This window comes from Panthera uncia (assembly GCF_023721935.1).
Source record: "Panthera uncia isolate 11264 chromosome A1 unlocalized genomic scaffold, Puncia_PCG_1.0 HiC_scaffold_17, whole genome shotgun sequence".
NCBI lineage: Eukaryota > Metazoa > Chordata > Mammalia > Carnivora > Felidae > Panthera > Panthera uncia.
The window spans coordinates 149,065,228-149,080,424 of NW_026057577.1; the positions used below are offsets into that span (position 1 = coordinate 149,065,228).

The 15,197-nt window shown below is 40.5% G+C and overlaps 1 pseudogene; it reads left to right on the forward strand.

Annotated features, from left to right (window-relative positions):
* The first annotated feature begins 3,399 nt into the window (after positions 1-3,399).
* Positions 3,400-3,550, forward strand: LOC125935919 (uncharacterized; annotated as a pseudogene).
* Positions 3,551-15,197: the final 11,647 nt, after the last annotated feature.

A 15,197-nucleotide genomic window follows, 5' to 3' on the forward strand; every position in this document is an offset into this window, starting at 1 on the left:
CAGTGGCCATGAAATATATGCACATACGTTTAGTAGGAAAATCTCCAAGGGGACAACAGAGGAGATGGGCATATGTCGTCGCGGTGTGATGGAGAGTTTCCCTGAATTAATCATCTGGACATAGTTTATCACCATTTTTCATTTTGCCAGAAACACCCCCCCCCCTTCATTTGTCGGGGAGGCTTATTATACATGCACATCCTGGAAAGATAATAAGACCCAGGCCTCTGATGTTGAAATGCAACCAGGGTTTGTGGGCTCTGCTGGGGCCCTGACAGCTTTCCCACCGACGGAGCTTTCTGAGAGCAAGGGTAATCGCTTACTTCATCTAGTTTAGGGAATTGTGTCCCTTTCTCCCTGCTCCGTTATTACATCAATTACTGCAAACCATCGTCTTGTATAATTTATGGAGAAGACTCCCGTTTTCATTGAGATCGTCTCTGAAATGGAAGACGTCCTTTGTTCACGTGCTTCTAAATATTAGAATTTTTGTCACATGTTCCCGGAACTGGGAGCGTTTTCGTTTTCTGTGCGGATTCAAACATCTGGCTAGACGTGTAACCTGTGCGATTTGTTTGTTTAATTCGAGGGTTGGCGTGGGGGTTGTTTTGCCTCCCAGATAAGAGATTTTCTGAGTGAAATGCCTAATCTTTAAAGTGCAGTTAACATAAATGGCAATTTTTAGAAATGAATTCCTAATGCCTTTAAAGCCGAGGTTGAATGTGGCTGTCAGAATCCTGGCCCGCAGTTATGCCATTTGGTGGTTGTTTTGCTTTAGAAGCCCTGAAATGTGCCGCGATGGTTAGCGGTGTAAGTGTAAACCAGAGCAATTGCTTTTGACACTTAAAAAGGATTTTATTGACAGTTGGAAACACGTTGGGGATTTGAAAAGAGTACTTTTCCATCTGTAATACTTGGTGTGATCAAAGATCACTCAGCAGCCCCGGATTAGTGGAAATGAGGCTGCAGTGAGTGTTTGCTACTCCACACGGGATGAGGGCTTGGTTTTTGATTCACACTAATCCCCATCACGATCTAAGTGGAATTTACGGTAATGTGGATATACTTCTCAGGGCTCCTGCCAACGTGTTTTTAAAGAGCCCTAAAGTAGATAATAATATAGCCAGATTTAAAATTTCCTTTTAAAGTTAAATCTTACTTTCCCACTCTTCATTCATACACTGGTTTAATGTTTCTAACATATTATATTTAACTCTCTGCATTTCCTATGTGCATTTACAAATGTGTGCATTATAGGTGGTGGTGTTCCAGATAATGGGGACCAATCTGCTTCAGTTCCTACTGAGGAGTAGCTAGCAAGGTGATGTAGGGGGTCATTAGGCTGCAGGTACAACTGAACAATGGTAGATACTGGTCTCAGAAGACCTGGTGTGATTTATAATTCCTTCCTCCCTCCCTCCCTCCCTTCCTTCCTTCCTTCCTCCCTCCCTCCCTTCCTTCCTTCCTCCCTTCCTGCCTGCCTTCCTTCTTTCCTTCCTCCCTTCCTTCTTTCCTTCCCTTCCTTCCTCTCTCCCTCCTTCCTCCCTCCCTCCCTTCCTTCCTTCCTTTCTTCCTTCCTTCCTTCCTTCTTCCCTTCCTTCTTTCCCTCCCTTCCTTCTTTCCTCTCTCCCTCCTTCCTTCCTTCCTCCCTTCCTTCCTTCCTTCCTGACTATACATTACATATCTGAGTGTGTGTGTATATATATATATATATATATATACATATTTATTTATAAAATGTCAACTAAGACCCTGCTCTAAGACCCTGGCTTATCTAAGCTATAATTTCTACTTCTGTTAGAGAGGAAAATAATCACGAGTCTCTCACCATATTTAAGAATCAAATGGTATACAATAAATAAAATCACAGAGTAAATGTCCTTGTTACCGTGAGTAAAGTAGAAACTACAGAGAGACACAGGTTGGGCCCTTCTATGAACATGAGAGATGGTGACCACCCAGAAGTCAGAGGAGAAGAGGTTTTTTTTTTTATAGCAACAAAAGAGGCACATGAACCACCAGGCTGAACCAAATGCCTGGTCAGAGGAATTCCCAAGAGGGGCATTTTGAGGAAGGTAGTAAGGAAACAGTACAGCTTTCAAGGAGGTGTGGCCCCTAACCCAGTAGTTCGCTTGGATGTGGCAACCTGTTTGCAAATCAGCAATCTAATGACTTCCTTACCTAAGACCCCCCCACCCAACCCCCAACTCTAGACTGAAACCTTAGTACTAACTTTACGTACAAACTCTGGTCCCGACAACATCCTATGTCTTACTCCAAAAATAACACCATCAAGCACCATCGTTATTCGAGACTCATTCATGTCTTTGTTTTTCAAAAGAAATACATCTATGAACTAACTGATACACACACATACACACATAGTATTTATTTTGTTATAGATGTATTTATTCTATTATATACTAGATATCAAGATCATCTATATGTGTATATTTCATTAGCTTTGCTTTAAAAGCTAATTCCTTAAGATGTTTTTGAAAACCTATGAAGGCAAAGAGTAGAAAAAGAAGTGACTTAAAAACAAATGCCCCCAAATGGCAATGGAGCCATGTTCAGACATGGTTTCCTACTGCACCTCTTCCAAATGGACGTGCCCAGAGGAGCTGGCACTTCCAGGGGATAGAATCAAGATCCTGCCATTCCTCCCATACCCTCCGTCTAACAGCTGGTCCCCTTGTTCAACCAGGCAGATGCCCACAAGACTACCAGCTATGTCAGGGTTTTTGGAAGTCCCCACATAGTTCCTGATTCACTAGACCTTTAAGAACCTTAAGAAGGGTATGCAGTTGCAAGGTGCAGCTTTCAGAACCCGGGCACTGGCACACCTTGGCCTGCTGGGAATTTATTTCCTTCAGAAGAGAAAGAGCTGTATGCACACAGAGATGTGCAGAAACCTTGGATGTGATCCTCAACTCTCAAAGGGAGAGGTCCCTTAGATGACCCTGGGGACCTGACAACAGGCTTCGATGGTGTTGTATTATGTGCACGGTGATAGAGAGCCTAGCGACCTGGCCCAGCTGCATGTCACCCTGGGCATGTTCCAGATCACAATTTGGGACTGTTGCAGGTGGAACCGCTTATTGGTGAAGACAGGTTCAGGCTAACAAAGATAAAATTGCATGAAAGACACTCGGTGGACAGTGGGCCTAGCTGCAGCTCACAGGTGTCTCCAAGAGCACATGGGCAATCGCTGGACCAGGGCAAGATGTCTGGCAGGTCATGGGACCCTTCTTCACCGCAGAAGCCATTTTTTTAAGGCAATATCATGGTTTCTGAGGTTGACTTGGAAGAGGATGCCCAGCTGTTAAGTGGCAAAGAAAAATGGAGAATGATCTACTTCTGGGGGGTGATGATGCTCCATTTTAAAATCACAATATGATCGCTTCTCGGCCTTTTGGCTAAGATCAAGTGTAGTAAAACCACAATATGATTGGCATGATTATGATATCAAAAACATTATAGTATTTCTCAAAGCTGTAAACAGCTAATGCCATATGACTATTGCTTTTGGATGTAAAGAGAAATTCCTAAGTATATTTTGGTATAGTTGCTATGTACATTTTATGATAGTTTCCCATCACAAAAGGAACAACTTGGGTTTTATAGTAGTTTCACTAAACCAATGCTGGAATTATACAAAGTTATGTTTGTGTGAGTTTTTGAAATCAAATTCCTCCTTCAAAAATATATATATATGAGACGAGGGGCTTCTGGAATGGCAGTGAGAGTAACTCAATGGACCCTCTTGCCAGTGAAATATTCATTTAACTGGTGACAGTTATGAAAGCAAAATTTAAAGTATCTGGAAATTGTCCAAAGGACATCGAGCAAATGGGGAAACACTTATTTAAGAAAGTCTACTATATATCCCAGCAAGAACAATGAGAGTCTGTGACTTGCGAGCCATGGCTCTCTCCCAATATCGCTTTCTAGTTGAGTGTAATGGGAGCCGTATTCCAAGTGGTTATGGCCAAGAAAATGGGTCTAACTTCTCCCTCAGTTCCCAGGCTGGAGATCCAGCTCCATTTTGAAAGGGGAAGACCACTGTCATGTCTCCTTATATATAGCTTCATGATATGGAAGATGTATTTTAGAAAAGTGCAGTCAATTGGGTTGGAGAGTCTTTCCTCCAACTTGCCCCGATTTTTAGGATAGAAGCTTTAACTTGGATGTAGTATGCCAAGAATTCTGGGCCCTGATAAACATTTACCCTAGGTTCAGTGCCAGGAGGGGCAAACCAAGGGACCAGGGCTACCATCCCTGCCCAACCCTCATGTTGTAGAGCAGGGCATTCACTTAAGAAGAGCCCCTAGCCCCAGGGCAGTGATGCTGAGATTCTGTGCAGGGGGTGATGAGGCCATAAGAAAAGAGAGTTCTTTATGGTGTCCTCAACTTGAATGACTACTTGGAACAGGTTGTGAGGAGGTTCATGCCTAAAGGTTTTGTTGAAAACAATGGAGATCTTGGTGATGTGCTATTAAGACATCAGTTAGCAACAGTAAAAGCCAGTAGACCACCTAGAAGTTTGCCAGAGAGAAAAAAGAAAAGCAATGTCTGAGAAAAGCCTTCTGAGGGTCTAAGAAAGTATCAAAGATAGGTCCTGCTTTTTAATAGACCTCAGATTTAATTGGTCTGGGATATGGAACAATTTATGTCACAGGGCATTGTTGAAAAGTTGGCAGACACCTAGCAATTAGTGGAAGCTAATGGCTTTGTATGATACTAATAAAGGTAGATGAGTTTGAAGCTTAATAAGAAAATCACAGAAAGAGCCACTCTGGGGAGTTCAGCTAAGACCACAGACATCCTTGATGGTAGAAAAGACCCCTCATTTGCCTAAAGATGCATAATCTGAGGGGCAGTATCAGAAGCTTCAGACTGTGGGAGAAAGATGGTGCTGAATTAGATCAGCCATCTACTAGAAATGTAAACAAAAAAGCAAACAATAGCAACAAGAAGCCTGAGGGAGCACTTCTTATCCAGAGTTGCTACAATGGATTATAGAAGACATCCAGTTTTCAACAAGAAAAATCATGAAAAATGCAAAGATACATGAAACTGTGGTCTATACACAGAAGACAAGAAGAAATGAGACCTTTGAGAGGGCTCAGATGTTGGGCTTAGCAGACAAAGACTTCAATGAAGCCATCATAAATATGTGCAAAGAATTAAAGGAAGCAATATTTAAATAATTTGAGAGAGTTATGTTGACATGTCTCATTAAATAGAACCATACAAAACAAAATCACTCTGAAATACCACCTCACACTCTCTCTGATGGATGTCATGAGAAAGACAGATAATAACATATGTTGGCGAGGATATGGAGAAACATTAACTGTTATAATTTGATTGTGGCAATACAAAATATTGAAGCCACTTAGCAAAACACCAATCACATGGTGTTAACACATGACCCAAGAATTCTGCTCTAGGTGTTCATTTCCAAGAGATGAAAACATATGTAAAACAAAACAAAACAAAACAAAACAAAGAATCCAAAAGCTCTTGTACTCAACTGTTCATAGCAACATTATTTATAGTGTTAAAAAAGTAGAAACAACTTGAGTGTCCGTCAACTGGTGAGTGGATAAACAAAAGAGGTGTATGGGATTTCATTTGGCAGTAAGATAAATGAAGTCCTAATGCAAGCTCTGACACAATGCTAAGTAGATGAAGTCTGACTCTGGTGATGGTTGCCCAACTCTGAGAACACACTAAAAAGCATCGAATTGTACCCCTTAAATGAGTGATTTGTATGCTATGTGACCTGTATCCTCAGATATTAAAAAATACCTGGGATTTTTTGAGATGTAGAGAGGTGTGCCTTATGAATCAGATGAATCAGGCCAGTGTGCAGCTGAGATGCCAAAAGGCTGCCCGTGTCCTGTGATTGTTTTCCAGATGTAGATTCATGTTCACCCTGCGTGGCTCAGTCCCCTTAACTTCTCATGGGTATTTTTCTCCTTTTACATTCCAGTTGTTCTGAAGTCAATCCCCACTTGAACCTTCCAGATGTGTCAGAACTGCTTTGGGTCACTTACGTTTCCCCAACCACGGTGGTGAAGTGTGACCTGTTAACAAATTTGCCGAAAGTAGATTCTCTTGCTCCTGACTGTTTACTTTGGGCTGTGAATCATCTCAACACGAGCATAGTGTCTGTTGACCAGTTGACATTTTACGTATAAGTTTCATGAATCCAAGATGATTGCTGTCCAAAGACAAGCTTGTCTCACTGACTGCCACCCCAGGGGTTCTTCTAGTGACTGTCTCTGGTTTTATCCCAGTGAAAATTGTCAACAGGTTTGGCAGCTTTGCGTTGGCCACAGGTATGCTCAGTTCACTTGTGCATCTCATCTTTGGTAGTTTCTGATCAGAACCCTTGATCACGTAATCTGTGAATCATTCAGTATGTCCTGATTCAAAGATGCATTTCAGAGAAAGTGATCTGGGGCACAAGTAGTGGGTCTCCAACACCCCATTTCCCGAGAAATCCAGAACCAACATCACTGGATATAGTAGGCATGATGTTGGGGAAAAGGTAGGTGCTGAGATCTTGCCGAGTCTTGTCATGTAAAAGCCATTGTCTCTCTGAATCTCTATCAGCCTGGAAATGCTGAATATCAAAGACTTACTCCAATTTTAAAATTTTCAGGTCAATCTCATCATTTTTTTCTAGAATTATGTATTATCAATGGTTATTTTTCTACTTTTTAATTTAAATCCTGAACTGACCTAGACATATTTTTTTCTGATTTTCTCAGGTGAAAAATTTCACTGCTCATTTTCTCATCGAAATGATTTTACTCACAGGGGCTGCTGACCCCCTGGCCTTCACATCCCTCACTATTATGATTTAATACAACATTTATAAAAATTATACTCGCGTATAAGTAATGTATATAATGTTGCAATTATTCATTTCATTCTATGAGTAACTCCTTTAACATACATCCCTAAAATCCTTTATCAGACCAGGTTTCCATCACATGTAGTCTTCAGAGCTTGTAAGAATTCACCACAGTGACACAGGCCAAAACAGATTTGCTTGTCGCAGACACACTTGTAATAACCACTGATGAAATCCTGAAGAATGTTGATGTATTGAAATGTGTTTTGAGAACCACATTTTAGATTTCAAATTTTGTTGAAGATCTTTTCACACTCTGTGTTAACCGTGAAACTGGTGAGAACGTGATGGATGTGGCAGCCTTATAAAAGTTTCTTTATGGAGTTTGTTAGAAATCCCCTCCTCTTGGAATGTCTCGCGTGTATGTGGTTCCTGGTCTTATGCAAGGGTTTGAGAGGGCGACCAACTTCATGACCAGTTTGGGACTAAGTAAGTGCTGAATATGAATCAATAGCTATGATTTACTCCATGCTATGTTTGGAACTAGCTCAGGTGTTCTACATCCACCTGCCTCTGTGGTCTTGCATCTGAGAGGTTTAGGGGAGTGTGAGCTACTCTGGAGGAAGGCCATCAACATCTTCCACACTGAATGTGGAGTTGACGGTTTCTGCTCTTTCCCCCCTCAAGCTTCAGGAGAGAAGTGAGACCCCGTCACAACTGCCAAATGTCCCTATAAGATGATAAATCTCCTCCAAGGAGTTCTGTTTGTCTCTTAAGTCTTGGAGCTTAGCAAGGCATAGAGAAAACAATAACGATAAAAGTTGTGTTACAATCTACGCACCTCCTACCATGCTGGCCTGTTCGTGGTTCCTCCAATGTGACCAGCGTGGCCCTGTCTTCCTGCCTTTGCGTCTACTTTTATTTGGACATAGAATATTCTTTCTTGCGTAACTTTTCATGCCCATTTCTGCTGAAATGCCACATGCTTGACTAAATCAATATAAAGACTTATTTGACTTATACTCGGTATTGTTAAAACTGACTATGTTGTTGAAACTGACTACCTAATGGCTCTCTTGCTCTTTGCTGAGGCTGTGCAGGGGAAGGGGACCATCTGAGCTGTAGCCATGTGTACTCAGGTGGGGTGCAGATGAATCTGAATTTTCTCCAGCATGGATATGTGGACATTTTCCAGAGCAGCCCCCTGTTAGCTGAGCCCCTTGCTAGCTCTACCCAGTCCTTCCCGAACACACTTGCAGGATGGCTCTGCTCATCAGGCTGAATGTAATGTCCCAGCAGATTTTCTCATTCTGTGACTGAGAGGGTGACAGCATCAGAACAGCAGGCTAGCCATCTAGGGATGCCTCTCCCTCCAACAACAAGTACACCTGGGCTTTTCCCTGAAGGAAACATTATGAGTGTTCTGACCTCCCTGTGCTAAAGTGTCCCCCTCACCTACCCAGGCCAAGGCATCAGCACTAGATGCCTCTGATGTCAGGGGAGTTTATTGGGGCTCTGGTCAACAACAAAGGAAGGTCTGAATCAGGGGAGAAGTTCAATTCCGAGATCAACAGAAAGCTTCCCATAGAGGTGATCCAGTTGCCTATGTTGGATGCAGTCATTTATTTGTTCATTCAACAAATATTTACGGTGAGGCAGTTATGCTGAGGGGAAGAGACACAATGCTCGATGCCCACATTACGCTTGGTTTTAAGAAGCTTGCAGTCCACCGGGGCCATATTTCACAAACAAAACAAAATAATTTTTCAATGGCAGTTATGGTAAGTGCTACCAAAGACTAAACTCTGCATTGTGGAATTGTTTGACAATGTCCCTGAGAGAGATCGGAGGCTCAAGATGTCCTGTGTGAAGAAATGCACTTGCAAGGAGGTTTGTAAGCTGTGCTCCGTTGGCCTTGCTTTTTGATTATAACTAAAGTGGACTGACATTTTCTTATTATTGTTTTATCTCTTTAACCTGCCATTTACACCCTGACCCCTACATTGGGTGCCATATGTGGATACTATTCCTGTCCCTGTATTAGCCAAAACTACTTTGAAGTCTATGAGACAGAAACACAATTTTCTAGAAATAATTAAATTAAGGTTTTGTAATAGTAGACAGAAAATGTGTATCAGTGAAAAAAAGTAAACATTACAATCAATTGGAATCACCAATATGAAGTTGAAACATTGGCAGGGCAAGTGATGAAAATTTAAGATATACTGGGAAAAAATATACAGGGAGTTCCAGAAAGAGAAAGATTAAAAAGAATAACAAATGGGAAAATAAGAATAATACAAAATGCTTGATTTGAAAAAAAGAAATTTTTGTTCTCTGATTAAGAGATTGTGATTACAGTGGAACACAAATGAATAACTACCATGCTTCTGATGCCCTAGAGAGATTCCTAGACTGCAGTGAGAAGGATAAAATGTCAATGTTTTTCTTATTCTTATTTCGAAGCAAAAATTTATTTTCAAAATAAAGATGATCCAAATATTGTACACATTTCATGTGCTATAGTGGAAGCTAGAAATGTTTGAAATGTATGCAGCTTTTGTGAGAAAATGAAATGTTTCTCAGCAATATTTTAGTAAGTGGTGCCATCGTCTAGTCTTCTGATGAGAAGCATGAGAATTTTGACATTTTAAGATATGCAAAAGTTCAGAAAGTGATATGTTCATGTTCTCTATCTGAATAATTTTTTTTTCCCATGAAGCAGTCTATCCAAACGCATTGAACCACGAGAAAAATGAAGACAGGGCAAGATTGCATGGGAAGGATACAATAATGAGGAAACATTTACACTGTATGAAATAAAATCTTAATAATGAAAATACAACTGGGAATTGTAATTTCAGTGATGAGTAAAGGTTCCTAAAAATAAAGAATAAATTCCCAGAACTCTAAATTCTCAACTATCAGAAATCCAAAGGTGGCTTATTTGTGACTCTGGAAAACGAGTTAATACAGACGTTCTCAAGGTTTAATATCAGGATAAAGAATAAGCAGATGGCAGAAACAGCTCAATGTCAGGGCACAGTTATTATTTTTATACTTTATGAAGGAAACATCAGTTGTATGATTTATCTTATAGAAGCACAGTATTTACTATCAGAGGAGAAAATCATAATTGGATTTCCAATCAGTGTATGGGGAAGGAAAAGAGGGAATGAAAGAGAACCTAAATATGCCAAAAAGAAAGGGAAAGGGAAATTGGAGAAAAATTTAAGGAGAAAGAAGGAATATATACAAAGTAGGTGTTAGAAATTAAACTAAGTGAACGATAAACAATCAAGTAATATATCTTTATACATTTATACAGATTTTCACTTTGTATTTTAAAAACAGCTAAATTAGCAAAAATAATCAGACCTCTAACCCATAAAAGGAAGAAGAGAAGAAATAAAAACAACTTGTAACAAGTTGACCAAAAAATGTCAAATAGAAGAAAATATAGTGACGGTATTAATAACAAGTCACATTTCAAGCCAAGTTCTTTGAATGAGAAAAATGGTTATACAACTATAATACATGTTATGTATTAGGTGCATAATACATGCATAAAGGATTATTAATATATAATTATGAGGATTATTAATGCACAATCATTTATGCACTACCCCATCACATACATAAAGACAATTACAAGAAAAGCAAATATGAATTCATGAAGATAAAATTATACATGAAGAATTTAATAGATAGATCCAATAACCAAAAATCAAAACTTATACATATTTAATTTAATAATGATGATATTAATTATATATATGCATATAATTATATAGACATAATTTAACAAAAATAAGAATGTATAAAAACTTAATAAACATTTTTTAACACAAAATATGTAACTAAACTAATAATTCATTGATGAATGGAAAATATACCAGACTCAATAAGGACAGATTAGTGTAGTTGGAGATGGTATAATAGGACATGTTCAAAATGAATCATAGAGATAAAAACGAACTTAAAATATAGAGAATATAAGGGGTGTCTGGGTGGCTCAGTCTATTAAGCATCTCACTTTGGCTCAGCTCATGATCTCATGGTCCATGAGTTCGAGCCCCACGTCGGGCTCTGTGCTGACAGCTCAGAGCCTAGAGCCTGCTTCCGATTCTGTGTCTCCCTCTCTCTCTGCCCCTCCCCCACTCATGCTCTGTCTGTCTCTCTCAAAACTAAACATTAAAAATAAAAAAAATAAAAAATGAAAATGTACAGAACATAAAAGAAATGTAGGAATGAACAACAAGCCCGGCAAACATGTAGTCAGGTTCTCAGAATGAGAGAAGAAAGTGAATGGAAAACAGGAAGCATTTGAAAACAAAGATACTTAATGTATAAAGTTGTTAAATCACTATGTTGTACACCTGAAAGTAATGTAACACTGTGTGTCCACTCTATTCAAATTAAAAAAAAAAAAAAAGAAAGAAAACAAAGATACCTAAAACGTTTGGAAGTTGTCTTGCAAATGTCAACCCAGGGGGTCAAGCTCGGGGAACCCCAGCTGAGTGGGTAGAAAGGAAGTCTCATCTAGGCATGTACAACTGAAACACAAGATTCATAGCTAAAGAGGTAACTTGAAAGCGGGGAGAAGAAATATGACACATGTCCTTCAACAGCACAGCCATGAGACCGACAGCTGATGCGTGAACACAAGTAATGGAACCCAGAAAAGAACAGAATCAAAACTTAAGCATATTGAAGAAAAAGGAACAGACCACTGCCAACCTAGGATTCTATACCCAGTAGATTCTCTTCAAAACGGAAAGTGTGATGGAAATGGGTCAGACAAATCTGCTGGCACACCCACACTGCTGGACACTCTAAAGCAAGGTGTTCAGACTGAATGCAAATGACCCCAGCTCGAAGGGCAGAGGTGGCATGGGTATCGCCAGGAAGCATAGGAGTCACTGGCCCAACTGATGTGATTGTGAACAAAAGTACATTGATAGGGGTGACATGGCAGGACTGGAGAAGTGGAGCATGGAATTCTTAAGCTTAGAGACATTGCTTCTCCCTGCAGTGCAATTCCTTAGTTTCTCGTTAAAACCAAGGACATTTTGGGGTACCTGGGTGGCTCAGTTGGCTAAGCATCTGACATTTGGTTTTGGCTCAGGTCATGATCACACAGTTCATGGATTCAAGCCCCTCATTGGGTTCCATGCTGGCAGTGTAGAGCCTGCTTGGGATTCTCTCTCTCTCTCTCTCTCTCTCTCTCTCTCTCTCTTAATAAATAAATAAATAAATAAACTAAAAAACAAGGACATTTTATAAGTTAACTGTTCTTTAAAAACCTCCAGATAATAAATATGACAAGAATGACAAATGTTAAAAATATTTCAGAAGTGCAAATTAAAGTATTGATTGGAGACAATTATTATGAATTGTTGATGAAATGCTTAGGTGAACGGATGATGGTAACTTGGTGCTCTGGACTGGAATTCACATGCTGGAGCCCTAGCTTCCAGTGTGGCTGTACCTGGAGCTAGGTCCTTCAAGGTAGTCACTGAGGTCAAGTGAGGTCACAAAGATGGGGCCCTGATCTGATGGGATCATTGTCATTATAAGAAGAGACATCAGCCAGGAGTTTGGTCCTGGACCTCTAATCTCCAGAACTGTGATAAGGTAAATTTCTGTCACATAGGCCACCCAGTCTGTAGGGTCTGTGGTATTTAGTTATGGCTGCCTGTGCCGACAAGGACACTGGGCATTTGTGTGATGTCCCCTCTCTCAAATGGAAAGTGTACAATGGAGGGATGAGGCTGTCACCACCCTAATTTGGTGGTTAACATGAATAGTAGGTGTCTCTTGTTGGGATTCAACATCAAGAATTTAATACCACCACTGTTTTGTCCTATAAAAGCAATAATTAACTCTAAGCGTATAGATTTAGTTTTCAGTTTATGAAAATATGGGGATGAAAAACAAATTAATTGAGCCCAGAAGGAAGCAGAAACAAATTAAAATAGTGGCTTTTTCTACAGAACATTGGCCTAAGTTTCTTTAACAATCAGTATCCTATACGTATAAAAACTAATGGGAAATAACACTGTAAAACATGTCTAGATTCTGACAAATTAGATGGAAATAGCGTCTTTAAACTCAATTACAAAAAGTTAAATATAATCTGGGTTTTAAAAGCTAAAAGACTATCCTTGAAAAAATATACCAAGAATTTCACAAGAGTATGCACTGTGAGCTGTAAGACCCCATTTTGATTCAAATACCAATGTGTGTGTGTGTGTGTGTGTGCACCTGTGTACAGAGCCCTATATGGAAGAAGGTCTGAAAGGTTAGTGGTGATCTCTGGATAGTGAGGGGATGACTTTATAATATGTTTAACTTTTGCTTGTCTGTACTCTGTAGCTTTCGATGATACACGTATACAACTGCTATAATAATAAATGTTTCTTAGAAAATCAACTCCTTTCAAGGAACATATTCTATCACTAGCTGACAATTATGGACCTCCCTTTATTTTTTTAAAGACCGCAATCCCTAGAATGAGAAGCTGTTTCTCTTGACCCTCGCATCTCACATACTCCTCCAGGAACTCAACATACACATGAATGCTGCAGAAAATGGGGCCGCCACATTGGGTCATGGCCTCTTTCCATCCATCGGACCTTAGCTGCCCCTCCAAAGGCTACCAACTGGTCTTTGCCACTCCTGGTATCGGTACCACTCTGAAATGCTGATCCAAATCTCCCACTCTGATTTAAGTAGTAGCTTCCCATGTAATCTGCAACTCCCCCCCACCAAATCCTTTTGTGGACCTAGCCTGCTGTTCACTTTCCCCCCAAGCACACCCTCAACTCTCTTCACTAGTTTAGAGTCCCTATGATGTCATTATAACATTCTCTTAAAAACACCTTTATTCTTGCTACTTTTTTTTTGGTCAAACCTATGTCTGGAAGACCCAAGTGAAGCCCACTCTCCACATTTAGAGAAAAACACTTAATGCTGCTTACTGGTATTACCCTAAGTTCATGACAGTGGTTCTCAAATTGACCATCAAATCTCTTCCAATTTTGCTTCCACTTTGGTATATTTGGTATCCTGCTCTCCTAAACAACTTTCCACCCTCTCAGCATTGTAAAACATCTCACTCTGGGCCGATGACCTTTCCTGATTTGTATTTAAGAAGACTGGTGCCACCAGACTGACTTCTCTTGCTATTTTACCACCAAACATAACAGCCAACCTGCATCTAGGAGCCACGTTACCTTCCAACCTGCCACGATGGATGAATGATCTCTGTGCCTGTCAAAGGCCAATCCCTCCAGTGGCTCCTTGTTGCCCTTAGAATTAAGTCCGAACCCCTCACCATGGCTTCCATATCTTACCAGCACCCACCTGCCCCTTTCATATCTTTTTGTATAACTGTTGCTCACGAGGGCCTCTAGTCGCATTCCATCTTTTTTGCTCTTCCCTTTATGTTTGCTATGACTCCAACTGAAAAACTCTATCACACACAAGGTCCTTGCAAGGTTGTGTCCTTTTAAGGTCATGTATGACATAGCTCAAATGTCACTATCTCAGGGAGACCTTCTCTAACATCCCAACGTAAGGACCTGCCCCTGGGGTTTTCTCTCACACTATGTTTTCTCCCTTCCTTTCTTACCACCCTCCTTCCTCATTTCCTCCTCCTCTCCCTTCTTTTTCTACTTCTCTTTGTTCTTAACCTCCACAGCAGTTATCAATATGAGAAATAGTTTATTGTTTATTCCTTTATTGTCTTTTCTCTCCTTTCTAATTTAAGCCCCATGACTGTTCTGTTCATTGACATGTCTTCCTTTCCAAGAACATTGCCTGCCTAATACCTAGTAGCCACTCACGGAGATTCAGTGAATAAGTGAATACAGGCTGTACTGAATCCCATGACCCCAACCTCCTGGTATTTCTGCCTCTGTGTAATTCCCTTCCCTTGAGGATGGCAGAGCCTGGGAATTACCTCTCACTAACAGAATGTGGCAAAGGTAACGAGATATGCATGACTATGTGCACATAATGACATGACAGGATCACCCAATATTTTGGTGCCACCTTGCTTGAGTGTGGCTGTCTCTCTCCCTTGCTGTCTGTGAAGAAGGAAGCTGCCACAGGGGAGGCACCTGGCAAGGAACTGGGGTTGGCTGAGAGCACAGGTTGACATCCAGACAACAGCCTGAAGCCCTCAGTCCTACAGCTGCCAAGAGACCAAATTCTACATTAACCTAAGGGAGCTTCGCTGTGGCTTCCTCCCCAGTAGAGCCTTTGATTAGGTCTGAGACTTGGGTTACACCTGGACTGCAGTTTCCTCAGACCCCGGACA